Consider the following 15,534-nt stretch of genomic DNA (forward strand, 5'->3'; position numbering starts at 1 on the left):
TAAGACATAACTAACATATTCTTAGTTGAATATGGTTCTTTCTCATTTTTAGGATTACAAAATGTATTTCAAGAAATTTTTAAATGCAATTAAGCTTATTTTGGGAAAACTAGCAAGTCTTGAACTAAGATTACAACAACTTATATATAGCATTAGAACGGTAAGAGTTCAATGCTCTTTTTATTCAAGCGAGAGATTTTAGCCATCCAATGCGGAGAGAGTTGCATTAAGCAAATCAAAGGCTGAACGGAATATAATAGAATCAGGCTTCATAAAATAGTGCTGATTGGAATATGAATATAAGTTCAGGACTGTATAAGTTAGATACATTTATATGGAATAGAATTTGTGAATAATATACAGTATCCTCAATAATAACGCACATGGAGACAAAGACTTAGAATATTAATTGATCTGAGTATTTGACCCACTACTGACATCCTCTTCAGCAAATGGGATGCTGAAGGTGGCCCAGCTGGGGGTCGAAATAAACAGATCAATGAATTTTCTAAATTTTTGTCTCCGTGATGGTTATTATTAAACACTGACAAGCGTTCATTAAACTATAGTTATTCATTATAAACTATGTTGACAAAATTTCTCCTTTGCCTGACATGTTGCTTTTAAAATTTTTACTTGACATGTGGCCTGATTAAAACTTCACAACATTCCCACGCTCTATGAGTAGGGTCATATTTGAGGTCATAACTTAGCCTAATAAGTCTTCTGATTATATATATATATATATATATATATATATATATATATATATATATATATATATATATATATATATATATATATATATATGCAAGGAATTCGCAAGAGCAGGCGAAATATACACAAACACTGGTCTCTGACCGAAGGAGACTCGAACCTACGAACCTTGGGACAAGGTACGCAGTGCTATACCATTCTCACCACACAAGACAATACCTTGGCGCCTAGCACAATGCTAGACGTTGATCCAAGGTAGCCAGGTTTCAGGGAGAAGGCTTACAGCTTTTCATCTCATCCCCTGCATGCATCAGCCTTACTAGAGATTTTAACAATGGAAGGAATTCGCAAGAGCTGGCTGCCTTGGATCAACGTCTAGCATTGTGCTAGGCGCCAAGGTATTGTTCAGTGTGGTGAGAATGGTATAGCACTACGTACCTCATTCCAAGGTTCGTAGGTTCGAGTCTCCTTCGGCCAGAGACCAGTGTTTGTGTGTGTATATATATATATATATATATATATATATATATATATATATATATATATATATATATATATATATATATATATATATATATGTTAGGTAAGACACATATGCAACAGTTAGGTATCTTTATTTCGAAACGTTTCACCTACACAGTAGGCTTTTTCAGTCGAGTACAGAAAAGTTGATAGAAGCAGAAGAGACTTGAAGACGATGTAATCAGTCCATCACCCTTGAAGTTTTGAGGTGGTCAGTCCCTCAGTCTGGAGAAGAGTATTGTTTCATAGTCTGGAACAATATGTGTCTTACCTAACATCCTGTCGGTATTTTATACCATTTTATTGTTCATATATATATATATATATATATATATATATATATATATATATATATATATATATATATATATATATATATATATATATATATATATATTTGTATACACCAAACTGCAGCCAGCCGGGATTAGATCCTGCGACACATTCTCCTGCCTCAAGAGACAGAACAACGGTCCCATTGCCTTAACCAGTTGATCATCGATCCTTCAAAGATCATACACCCAGCAGCGCTAGGTGTTGCTCATGATCCGAGGACACTCATGGTAGTGGTTAAGCTCAAGGCTAATTTCAACCAGCTCCCGTTTGAATACCAGCCTTCACAAGCAGTTTATAGAGTAATGAAACCACGAAACAAGTGGATTTAAACATTTACCAAACTACAGCCAGCCGGGATTAGATCCTGCGATACATTCTCCCGTACTGCAGATTAGCTAATGGTTCAAGAGGGTGAAACCAAAACCACAAGCGGCAATAGACAAAGAAAATAGGAAAGGAGAAGTAGGGAGAGAAGACAATATCAGGTTAAGTCATTAATGGTCTGAAGTTTGGAGTATTTAACGTTTTAATAAGCCTTTTCACGTGCTAAAGGGACTTTCTTCTCTACCAAACTCTCTACACCTGTGAAATGTCCAGTTCTTTGCCTTCCCTATATTTCCAGTCTTTCTAATCTCAACAACACTCTTTGTTCCTTATACATCAAACTTACTTTTCGTCAGACTAACACCTTTCGCAGTAATCTAGTTCGTACCTCTCTTCCTGTTATTGATGCTTCCAAAGTCTATTATTCTATTTCCTACTACTCTTGTCGTCTTTAATACTTTGGAGGAACTGGCCGCTCTCTTTCTGACAGACTTAATAAGCACAAAAGAAGTGTTAAGTTTGCCGACACCAGTAATGCTCTTTTCTGTCATGTTAGAGATCAGTCATCCCATTGACTGGTCCTTTCCGGGAAATATTTACACTTCTTCCAGCCTTTACAGACGCAATCTTGTTGAAGCATCCCTTATACACAACTTTCTTAATATGAGTCTTAGTCCTGGCTTTATCTCTGTACGAGCCTTCCTTTCTCATTACATTGCTAAACGCTCCAAACTTCACAACACTTGTAATTTGATCCTTTTTTCTCCTCTCCCTATCTCTTCTCGATTCCTATTTTCTTTCTGTTCCTCTCTTCCGTGTAGATGTGTTCTGTTATTCAGTTTCCACCCCCCCCCTCTATTTTTGGTTCCACTTTGTGGACCATTAACTCTCCAGTAGTGCTCCTTTTTCTTGTCTTTAAACATATTCCACTTCTACTATTAATTACTACCACTACAACTACTTCTACCTATGCCTCTTTTCAATTCCCTCTCTGCCTACCACTACTCTCCCTGCTTACTAGAAAGAGAGAGAGAGAGAGAGAGAGAGAGAGAGAGAGAGAGAGAGATATTAACACCGGCTGTCACTCACTAAGGAAGGGTTATTCGAAAAAAAATGAAATGCTTAACCCATCACTCCATCACCGTCTTGCCAGAGACTCGCTGGTATTGCTGCTCAAATGCCCTTCCTAGCGCCAGTATCTCCATAGCTCCTTCTAAGTGCAGGCACTGTACTTCCTGTCTCCTTGACTCAAATCTGCTTAATCAGTTTCTCTGAATCCTTTGATAAATGTTACCTTGCTCACACTCCAGCAGCACGTCAAGTCATAAAAACCACTTTCCTCCACTCACTCCTATTTAACATGCTCCCTCATGCTTGGATGTCCAAGCCCCTCTCATACAAAACCTCCTTTACCTCCCCTCCCTCCAACTTTTCCTAGGATGACCCCTACCCCGCCTTCCCCGCACTACAGATTTAAACACAGTATTTTTCCCCTTCCTCTCTAAATGTCCAAAGCTCCTCAGTAACTCCTCTTCAACCCTCTGTATAAAAATTTTAGTAATTCCACACTTCCTCCTAATCTACCGATTATCTGCATGATATTCACACCACACATTGCCCTCAGACAAGACATATCCACTGCCTCCAACCTCCTCCTTGCTGCAATATTTAAAACTCATGTTTCATGCCCATGTATGAGTTTCTAAGCAAGATGCATATGCAATAGTTAGGTATTCATTACGAAACGTTTAGCCTACACAGTAGGCTTCTTCAGTCGAGCTCAGAGGAAGCAGAAGAAGTAGCACAGATGTAAAGACGATGTAATCAGTCCATCACCGTTAAAGACGTAGTTGTGAGATGGTCAGTCCCACAGCTTGGATGAGAGTACTGCTCCATAGTCTGGAACAATGTGAAGATGAAGCAATATAATAGTGTTGGTTCCACAATATTTTGATTCATTCTTTCTTTTCCTTTATCTCCACAGATGCCACAGAGCACCTCCCACTATTTTTACCTTGTAAGTTCTATGGTTTACTTCATATAGTTCCATTTGCCAAGTCCTCCCCCAAAAATCTGAAGACATTTACTTTTGCAAAATTCCCACTTTTGAGTCTATCCAATCTTTCATTACTTAATATTTTGTCACTTTCGTCATTTTGCTTTTTCCAATGTTCACTTTTAATTTTCTTCTTTCACATACCTTCCCAAATTCGTCCACCAACCTTTGTAACTTCTCATCAGAATCTCTCAAAAGCACAGTGTCATCAGCAAAGAGCAACTATGACAACTCTCTTTTTGTTTTAGATTCCTTATCTTTTAATCGCACACCTCTCCCCAACATCCGAGCATTCAGCTCTTTAAAACCCCATCTATAAATATGTTAAACAACCATGGTGATATCACACATCCCTGTCTAAGGTCTACTTTTACAAGAAAATAATTTCCCTCTCTCCTATACTCTCTGACCAGAGCCTCACTGAACTCAAAAACTCTTAAATGCTTTCAGTAACTAAAACCCTATTCTACACATCTGCCATATTGCTTCACTATCTACTCTGTCATATGGCTTTCTAAATCCATAAACACAACGAAAATTTCCTTATCCTTATCTAAATATTGTTCATTTATATGCTTCGATGTCAACACTTGGTCTACGTATTTCTCATCCTTCCTAAAACCTCCTTGCTTGCCTTTAATTCTTGCAATAATAACTATACCATACTCCTTACCAAGGAATTCTCAACAGGCTTATTTCCCTATAATTCTTACCCTCTCTTTTGTCCTCTTTTCTTTTATACAAAGGAAATATGGACACTCTCTGCTAATCCCTAGGTACCTTACCCTTTTCATACATTTATTGAACAAAAGCACCAATCACTCCAAAACCATTACCCTACCTGCTTTAAATATTTCGATCTTTATTTCGAAGAAAAATGTAGATATTTCTTCCTGAGATTGTTTGAATATTCGTCTCCTATTACTCCATCTTTTATACATGTACATACTTATATGTACTTTATTAGATAATGTGGTACACAATGTTTAAAAGATACTTTGCAAGTACAGGCACAAAGACGAGTTTGATATGAACAACATGAGTTTTAAGGAATGAAGCTGTGTCTGTCAACTGCATTTTATACACTTAATCCAGCTCCTCAGAACTGGGACGTGTACCCAACATGCAACAGGCATTACCTCTTTGAACTGCAAAACTGAGACGCTGAGACAGAAAATTAGCTACTCTGCATAATTAGTTGCTCTGATGAGCAGAGAATCTCTGAACTTATGATAACGAACTTCGAGCAAGTTCACAATATTTTTTTTTTACTTTTGGGACTCCCTGGAGCTGAAAGCTTTGCCTCGTTCCTCTCTTCTGTATTGTAGATAGATGTCAATCAGTGTGGATGCATATATGTAGTCCTTTACCATCTGCTTACCATCTGTCTGGATGATTTTTGGCTGTTATCACATCTACTTAATTGGGGTAACTCCCTTATTGCTTAACATCTTGCTATTTAAGGCTTTTTTGATGTTACTCTCTACTTCATTTGCGATCTTTCCTTCAGATCTACGGCAAACAAGGCCATGTACCTAAATCAATCTGTCAGTGCACTGCTGCAGATATAATTGCTTTCGGTAAGGAGAACAGCAGCAAGGCGAGGAGCAAAACCACTACGAATAGTCTGATGATCGAGACATGTACCTAGGGAAGAATTAGGAACAGTCTAAAGAGAATCTTCTTGATGGGGAGCTCTCAGCCAGGAGGCGAGCACCGTCCTTCCCTGGCACAGTCTCAAGCACTGCTGAATTCATATTCTCACTATTAGGCCATTATAATGAAACTGTCTGTAGTTGTCAGGGTAAACTTGCCTAGTTAAAGAGCCTGTTCAAGCATTCAAGTAGCCTACTCCATTAATGAAATTAAAGTCGTGAATTTATCATTGCCATTGAAGCATACAGGGAGAATTTCTTCAGCCCTAAATAACTCGAGTTCTGTCAAAAGAACTGTTATACATTCCGATATAGGGTAGTTCATTTAAGATAATTACAGACAACTAGCATACATTTGTTTATGTTCAGAGTGTATATATTTTGTATGAGTTTGAATGGCCGTGTCAATGACTGTTCCCTCGTATAACACCAACCTTCTTACAGTCATTCTAATAGCTGTTACTTAACTTTTAAAACCCTAACATGTTGCATTATATAATTTATAGCATTTATCCACATATATATAGTTTCAACTGAATTAATGTCTAATTTATGTAGTTGTGTGCGGCTTAGAGGGAAGAAGGTTGCCACGACACCACTGCCCTGACTGCTGAGGTGAAGTATGTATCAGTGCTGGGTGTGGTAGGTGCGTGTCAGCTTGCATCTTGTTACCTGATTCCTGAGTAACAGTGCGCTTGAGCCAGCCGCCAGCTATCCTCCGATAACACTTTATTACTGAGAATAATGTTACAGTATTCATTCCAAGCTGTATGATTGTTCTGGAGGAATTTATTACCGCTGTATATATTTAACTTTTTATTTTCTGTTTTAATCATTTTAAATAATTCTTATTGTATTTAAGTTTTGTTAACATTCTGACTTGATACTTTTATTATCTACCCATAATTAAGATATTTATAGGTCTTAAGTACTAGTCCATTCAACCTAGAGTGTATACACACTGTGTCTCTAAGTGTATATACACTGTGTCTCTTAGTGTATATATACTGTGTGTCTCTGATTGTATATACGCTATGTGTCTTTCAGTGTATATAAACTGTTTCACAATATATATACATTGTGTGTATACAATTATTTCCTCTCGGTTTTCACACAAGAAGACACAAATGATATCCCAGTAATTAATTTTTTTAGTGGGCCTGAGGAAAATAAATTATGTAATATCAAAGTCATTAGGGATATGGTAATTAAACAGGTTGACCAATAAAAGCAAAATAAATCCCCGGACACTGATGAACTTATGAACTTTTTTCAAGGGTTCTTAAGGAGTGCAATATAGAACTTTGTGAACCATTAACTAAAATTACTAATATATCTCTTCAAACAGGTATAGTGTCTGATATGACACTGTGTGTTTCAGTGTATATAAACTATCTCACAATATATATGCATTATGTATATATACAGTGTATATACACTGAGAGATTATCGTAATTATTTTATGAATTACAATGTTGTAGTTTCATGGTTCACGTGGAGGCGATAGGTTCTGAACCTCATATTAATTTCAAAACACTTTCTCTTAAGATGGTTCATATTTTGATATATGTGAGGAAGCACAAAATCCTTAAGTGTCATAGAGTGCCCGAGGAAGAGGAGATAATAATAAGTTGAAGGGAATGGAGGCTTGACACTAATGTATCTTACAATTGGAAGTATTTTTAGTGCTTATGGGCTGGGTGTGGGTGCCAGTCTGCAAAATTTTTAAACCAGTTTTATCATTTTGGATTTTCTTAAAAAATTAAAATCATGTATTTGTTCTTGTAGGATTGTAGAGAATTAGAAATAAAATTTGAAAAAAAAAAAAATCGCCATCCAGTGGCTTTGTCAATACAAATTCAAGGACATAATTGGAACTATATACAAAATGAGGTAATCAGTCCCTCAGCCTTGGAATTGGTGAAGAGTACCGTGTATATATATATATATATATATATATATATATATATATATATATATATATATATATATATATATATATATATATATATATATATATATATATATGTCGTGCCGAATAGGCAGAACTTGCGATCTTGGCTTAAATAGCAACGTTCATCTTGCCATATAGGACAAGTGAAAATTTGTGTATGCAATAATTTCGCCAAAATCATTCCGAAACTAACGAAAAAAATATATTTCACTGTGTTTGTTTAGTATTAAATTACTGTAAACAAATCTAAAATATATTTAGTTGGGTTAGGCTAAAATAAATTGTTCTTGCTATAATAAGGTTAGGTAAGTTTTCTAAGTTCCTTTTGGTGCAAAATTATAAATTTTTACATCAACATTAATGAAAAAAATGTATCTTTAAACGTATAAGAGAAAATTTTGGAAAGGACTTAATTTTAAATGAGTTCTTGTTAATTAACCAGTTTTACATATTCGGCACGACATACATACATATATATATACATACATATATATATATATATATATATATATATATATATATATATATATATATATATATATATATATATATATATATATATATATATGCCAAGACTCACTTCCTGAGGTGTGCACCCTCTTTTGACAAACCAACACTCGACGAATATGACGCACGCCTGAGGTCAACCTTTAAGAAGGCCCTGAACCTGTCACTAGAGGATCAGCAATGGGGCCAGGCAACCCTCCCAGTGCGACTGGGGGGTACAGGGGGCGCGCAAAGCAGCGCATTTAGCTTTAAATGTTTCTCTGTCTTCGTGTTTGGCTTCCAGTGCACTAGTCAAGAAGATTGTTCCTGAATACTTGAGAGACGTGGTAGGAGCTCAAGACCCCAGGTTTACTGAAGCAGCAATGCGGTGGGACACCCTCACAGACTCCTCCAGTAGACCAGCTCTTCCCAAAGAACACAAACAGTCCCACTGGGACAAACCGATCATGGAAAATATCGCCAACACAATGCACACCAATGCTTCAGGAAAGGACAAAGCTCATCTCCTGGCAGTGAAGGCACCACACTCAGGAGATTTCCTTCTAGTTGTTCCCAATTCCTCCCTGGGCACTCGAATCGACCCACAGGCCATTCGGATTGGTGTTGCTCTTTGCCTAGTCGCCCCCATCCTCACCGAACATAGGTATATTTGCGGCAGGGCGACAGCTGATCAATTCGGACTTCATGGTTTCGTGTGTCACGCAGCAGACATGAGGAGGTCAATGACATCATAAAGAGAAGCCTCGCCACAGCCCGTTGCCCAGCTCAACGGGAACCCCAAGTGCAGAGGTCTGACGGAAGGCAAAATCGTCCTGATGGAGCCACTATGCTACCCTGGAAGGATGGAAAGCAGATTGTCTGGGATTACACCTGTGCCGCCACATTAGCAGACACCTACTTGCCATACTCCGTAGTGGAAGGGGGTGGAGCTGCCAGACACAGGGAGACCCAGAAGATCCGCAAATATGAAGACCTTCCCCCTTGCTAAAACTTCATCCCAATAGGGTCGGAGACCCTTGGAGCATGCGGTAAGTGTGCTCTAAAGTTCCTCAAAGAGCTCGGTGAAAAGCTCATCATAGAAACCAAGACCAGCTTCCTCTTTCAGAGACTCAGTGTTGTGATCCAGAGAGGAAATGCCTGCAACGTTTTGGGCACGTGGCCCACCGCCGGGGAGCTGGACGAAGTATTCGAGATGTAGCTCTGAGATGTTATCTAGGTTGTTTTACTTTCTATTATATTTTTGTGAATGTTTTGTCAATGTATTTTGTCTTTAAATAAAATATATATTAAATATACGGGGTGGTAGGGGAAAATTCTCAAACAACTTCAGGGAGAACCTCGAGTTGTCCCTGAAGCAAGTTTATTCTTTTCTCTGAGGATGAGGCCCCTCAAGGAAGGTTCCTTGATGTTGGTGAGGGGCTCTTGATTTAGGGAACTGGATCTGTGCTCCAGTTCCCCGAATTAAGCCTGAATGCCTTCCACATCCCTCCCAGGCGCTGTATAATCCTCCGGGTTTAGCGCTTCCCCTTGATTATAATAATAATAATAAATCTGAGGATGAGGGTCCCCAGGACAGTTCTAGAGGTGGTACTTCCCTATATATATATTATATATATATATATATATATATATATATATATATATATATATATATATATATATATATGTACGTACGTATGTATGTATGTATACGTCGTGCCGTATCGGTAAAACTGGTCAATTAGCAAGAACTCATTTAAAATTAAGTCCTTTCTAAAATTTTCTCTTATACGTTTAAATATATATATTTTTTCATTTATGTGACCGTAAAAATTAATAATTTTGTACCAAAAGAATCTTAGGAAACTTACTCAACCTTATTATAACAAGCGCAATTTAATTTAGCGTAATTCAACTAAATATATTTTAGATAGGTTTACAATAATTTAATAATAAACAGACACAATGAAATATATTTTTTTATCGTTAGGTTCGGAATGATTTTTGCTAAATTATTGCTTACATAAATTTTCGCTTGTCTTATTCGGCAAGAAGAGCGTTGCTACATAAGCCAAAATCGCAAGTTTTTACCTATTCGGCACCCCCCATATATATATATATATATATATATATATATATATATATATATATATATATATATAAATATATATATGTCGTGCCGAATAGGCAGAACTTGCGATCTTGGCTTAAATAGCAACGCTCATCTTGCCATATAGGACAAATGAAAATTTGTGTATGCAATAATTTCGCCAAAATCATTCTGAACCTAACGAAAAAAAATATATTTCACTGTGTTTGTTTAGTATTTAATTACTGTAAACAAATCTAAAATATATTTAGTTGGGTTAGGCTAAAATAAATTGCGCTTGTTATAATAAGGTTAGGTAAGTTTTCTAAGTTCCTTTTGGTGCAAAATTATAAATTTTTACATCAACATTAATGAAAAAATATATCTTAATTTTAAATGAGTTCTTGCTAATTGACCAGTTTTACATATTCGGCACGACATTATATATATATATATATATATATATATATATATATATATATATATATATATATATATATATATATATATATATATATATACAAGGAATTCGCAAGAGCAGGCGAAATATACACAAACACTGATCTCAGGCTGAAGGAGACTCGAACCTACGAACCTTGGCACAAGGTACGCAGTGCTATACCAATCTACCCACAATGGACAATACCTTGGCGTGTAACTTGCGCTACACGTTGATCCAAGGCAGCCAGCTTTCAGGGAGAAGGCTTACAGCTTTTCATCTCATCCTCTGCATGCATCAGCCTTACTAGAGATTTTAACAGTGCAAGGAATTCGCAAGAGCAGGCGAAATATACACAAACACTGATCTCTGGCTGAAGGAGACTCGAACCTACGAACCTTGGCACAAGGTACGCAGTGCTATACCAATCTACCCATTGGTATAGCACTGCTCACCTTGTGCCAAGGTTCGTAGGCTCGAGTCTCCTTCAGCCAGAGATCAGTGTTTATATATATATATATATATATATATATATATATATATATATATATATATATATATATATATATATAATGCATCCACGAACAAGTGGTTTTAAGCAAATAACAACTGCACTGACCGAGACTCGAACCCTCGAGCTTTAGCACGTCACCCTCGTAGCCTGTCAAAATTCGAGATGTCCTGAACCACTGAACCATGAATGTCACATACAACAGGCAACTAGTAGCACTGGACACGCCATTCCTGTTGCGGACACATTCATGGCTGTAGCAAGCTGAGGACTAAACGAGAAAAGAATGAAATTAGTCAGCTTAGGTTTATTTAATATTAATTAAAAGTCAATGCTATATACATTTTTCTCTATGATTAGATTAATTTTAGTAGGATTATTGCAAAAATAGAATTTCATTCCGCATATTTGGCAGAAAACACCCGTGCCTTTTAGGCCTAACATACTGCGACTGGCTGGGGATTGAACATAAGTTGTTTAGCCAGTCTCCCGGGAAGCTAAAATTCTCGACGCCTTAGTCCACTATGCCATCATGCTGCAAGATACTAGGTTCCCAGTAAGTACACTGGATATACCATTCCTAACGTCTCGCACATTTGTGGCAGTGTAAAACTTCTCTAGAGACAGGTATCCGTTTGGATGCCAGTCTCGGGAGCAGTACACACATTAATGCACCCACGGAAACAAGTGGTTTCAAGCAAATAATATACCGGTCCAGGACTGAACCCACTTCTTTCCGTGGATACATTAACTATATATATATATATATATATATATATATATATATATATATATATATATATATATATATATATATATATATATATATATATATATATATATAAATAGTTTGTGGGTTGTGTGAAGGACCTGTCTAGTTGGGCCAGCAGGCCTACTGCAGTGTTCTGTTTCTTATGAGTCGCGCGTCAGGTGTTGCTTTGTTGTGGGATGTGATAGTGAGGTGTGGTTAAGACCCTTTATATGCCTTCCTCTGATGCATTACTTTTATTGTTCCTTGATAATGTGAATAGTCACGAAAGCGCTTGAAATTTCTCTATTCTTTCACAGTGGTTGTTTTGCATATTCTGAAATCACTTGTTTACTGTGATCTTATTGCATATATATATATATATATATATATATATATATATATATATATATATATATATATATATATATATATATATATATAGTGAGGCTAAGGTTGGAACCCGGAGCTGTTGCATACACATGACCGCCGGTGATGAACGGGATGTTATGTTGAAAATTATACTGTATAACTAAGTCATGGCTTTATTTACGAGTGGCCTTAGTGATTCCACACACGCGAGCTGCTGCCAAGAGAAAATTCTTAATTGATTTTGTTCACAGTGCCACAAAAATAAAAGACTCGAAGATGGAGTAGCTCGAGTGTGTGGAGACACGTCCAGTAACTTAATCAGTCAGGTTATGACGAAGGTAAGTAATAGGTAGTTTTTCTCAGATTTCCTCTCGCTATTTAAGGGGAGTTAATGCGGCCGAGGAAGGCAAGGAGGGATTTATTGCTGCTAGGGAATAGGTTGGGAGGTGACGGGGAGAGGGTGGAAAAAAAGAGGGAGGGGGCCGGTGAGAGATGGAGGGAGGGATGGCGCTGGTAGGTAGGTGGGAGAGGAAGGGAGAGGATAGATAAGTGGATGGGGAAGGAGGAAGGAAAGGAGGGAGGGACAAGGCAGAGAGAGAGAGAGATTGGTTTGAGTAATACGTTGTGCAGACTTCTGAGGAGAACCCGAAATGTATGATGCTTCAGGGTACTCCGCAGCTTCTATTATATATTGTGTGTGTGTGTGTGTGTTGAAAATGAAGGAAGGTGCAGCGGCGGCCCTCGGCCACTCCTTATCAATGGCTGCTGGTACCTCCCTATATTTCTCTAATTATATATATATATATATATATATATATATATATATATATATATATATATATATATCTATCTATATATATATATATATATATATATATATATTTCAACAAGTTGGTCGTCTCCCACCGAGGCAGGGTGACCCAAAAAAGAAAGAAAATCCCCAAAAAGAAAATACTTTCATCATTCAACACTTTCACCACACTCACACATTATCACTGCTTTTGCAGAGGTGCTCGGAATACAACAGTTTAGAAGCATATACGTATAAAGATACACAACATATCCCTCCAAACTGCCAATATCCCAAACCCCTCCTTTAAAGTGCAGGCATTGTACTTCCCATTTCCAGGACTCAAGTCCGACTATAAGAAAATAACCGGTTTCCCTGAATCCCTTCACTAAATATTACCCTGCTCACACTCCAACAGATCGTCAGGTCCCAAGTATCATTCGTCTCCATTCACTCCTATCTAACACGCTCATGCACGCTTGCTGGAAGTCCAAGCCCCTCGCCCACAAAACCTCCTTTACCCCCTCTTTCCAACCCTTTCGAGGACGACCCCTACCCCTCTTTCCTTCCCCTATAGATTTATATGCTTTCCATGTCATTCTACTTTGATCCATTCTCTCTAAATGACCAAACCACCTCAACAACCCCTCTTCTGCCCTCTGACTAATGCTTTTATTAACTCCACACCTTCTCCTAATTTCCACACTCCGAATTTTCTGCATAATATTTACACCACACATTGCCCTTAGACAGGACATCTCCACTGCCTCCAACCGTCTCCTCGCTGCTGCATTTACCACCCAAGCTTCACATCCATATAAGAGTGTTGGTACTACTATACTTTCATACATTCCCTTCTTTGCCTCCATAGATAACGTTTTTTGACTCCACATATACCTCAACGCACCACTCACCTTTTTTCCCTCATCAATTCTATGATTAACCTCATCCTTCATAAATCCATCCTCCCCAATTTGATATCCAATTTTTCTTTATCTAAATCATTTGATACCCTCATCACCTTACTCTTTTCTATGTTCACTTTCAACTTTCTACCTTTACACACATTCTCAAACTCATCCACTAACCTTTGCAATTTTTCTTTAGAATCTCCCATAAGCACAGTATCATCAGCAAAAAGTAACTGTGTCAATTCCCATTTTGAATTTGATTCCCCATAATTTAATCCCACCCCTCTCCCGAACACCCTAGCATTTACTTCTTTTACAACCCCATCTATAAATATATTAAACAACCATGGTGACATTACACATCCCTGTCTAAGACCTACTTTTACCGGGAAGTATTCTCCCTCTCTTCTACACACCCTAACCTGAGCCTCACTATCCTCATAAAAGTTCTTTACAGCATTTAGCAACTTACCACCTATTCCATAAACTTGCAACATCTGCCACATTGCTCCTCTATCCACTCTATCATATGCCTTTTCTAAATCCATAAATGCAATAAAAACTTCCCTACCTTTATCTAAATACTGTTCACATATATGCTTCAATGTAAACACTTGATCTACACATCCCCTACCCACACTGAAGCCTCCTTGCTCATCCGCAATTCTACATTCTGTCTTACCTCTAATTCTTTCAATTATAACTCTACCTTATACTTTTCCTGGTATACTCAGTAAACTTATTCCTCTATAATTTTTACAATCTCTTTTGTCCCCTTTCCCTTTATATAAAGGGACTATACATGCTCTCCGCCAATCCCTAGGTACCTTCCCCTCTTTCATACATTTATTAAACAAAAGTACCAACCACTCCAACACTATATCCCCCCCTGCTTTTAACATTTCTGTCATGATCCCATCAGTTCCAGCCGCTTTACCCCCTTTCATTCTACGTAATGCCTCACGTACCTCCACCACACTTACATTCTGCTCTTCTTCACTCCTAAAAGATGGTATACCTCCCTGGCCAGTGCATGAAATTACCGCCTCCCTTTCTTCCTCAACATTTAAAAGTTCCTCAAAATATTCTCGCCATCTACCTAATACCTCCCTCTCCCCAGCTACTATATATATATATATATATATATATATATATATATATATATATATATATATATATATATATATATATATATATATATATATATATATATATATGCAATAAGATCACAGTAAACAGGTGATTTCAGAATATGCAAAACAACCACTCTGAAAGAATAGAGAAATTCCAAGCGCTTTCGTGACTACTCACATTATCAAGGAACTTGATAATGTGAGTAGTCACGAAAGCGCTTGGAATTTCTCTATTCTTTCAGAGTGGTTGTTTTGCATATTCTGAAATCACCTGTTTACTGTGATCTTATTGCATATATATATATATATATATATATATATATATATATATATATATATATATATATATATATATATATATATATATATATATATATATATATATATATATATAAGGAATTCGCAAGAGCAGGCGACATACACACACTGATCTCTGGCCGAAGGAGACTCGAGCCTACGAACATTGGAACAAGGTGCGCAGTGCCTTACCA

This window comes from Cherax quadricarinatus, chromosome 1, assembly GCF_038502225.1.
Source record: "Cherax quadricarinatus isolate ZL_2023a chromosome 1, ASM3850222v1, whole genome shotgun sequence".
In the NCBI taxonomy this organism is placed as follows: domain Eukaryota; kingdom Metazoa; phylum Arthropoda; class Malacostraca; order Decapoda; family Parastacidae; genus Cherax; species Cherax quadricarinatus.